Below are 668 nucleotides of genomic sequence, written 5' to 3'. Positions count from 1 at the left end.
CCTTCCATTTCTTTACTGTCTCTTTCTCTACGTTACTCTTATTCTTTTTCTTTCTACACTACTCCTCCTAGTTATCCACATTACTACTTTCACTACTCCACTCCCCTGCTTCTTCTCTACATTACTCCCTCTATCCTCCCTCCATTCTTGTCTCGTCTCCTCTCCACCTCATATTCCTTCTTCGCTCCCTACTTCTTTCTGCTTCTACTTACTTCTCTCACTCTTGCCTCTACATCTCTTACCTCTCTCCTGTTTTCTACTCCTTTCTTTTACCTCCTTTCTTCTACCTCTTTGTTCTATCTTACAACCCCCTTATATTCCATTACAGAAAACATTGCATTCATAGTAATCAATGACATCAAGGTACAATCTTTCTTGGGGAACATTCCTTCTGGTTTACCACAGGGATGAAAAGTTACAGCAAAGAGACATTATCTCAACACATAGGAGACATTCAGGCGCCTTGAAACCTTTTAGTGAAACATTTGTTCATACATAAATCTATTCTTTTCTCTGAGAAGCAAGTTAACCTTCACATATGTTTCTTAACCTTTGTCTGTTAAGTCTTGTTAATTTTAGTTGTTAGATGCAATTAACTCTCCATTAACTTCTTCCATACACTATCTGTTTATAGCCTACAAAAACATCACTTATCAGGGAAACTGAGG

The sequence above is a fragment of the Chrysochloris asiatica genome, unplaced genomic scaffold, assembly GCF_000296735.1.
Source record: "Chrysochloris asiatica unplaced genomic scaffold, ChrAsi1.0 scaffold00025, whole genome shotgun sequence".
Lineage (NCBI taxonomy): Eukaryota > Metazoa > Chordata > Mammalia > Afrosoricida > Chrysochloridae > Chrysochloris > Chrysochloris asiatica.
This window is presented reverse-complemented; position numbering follows the sequence as displayed.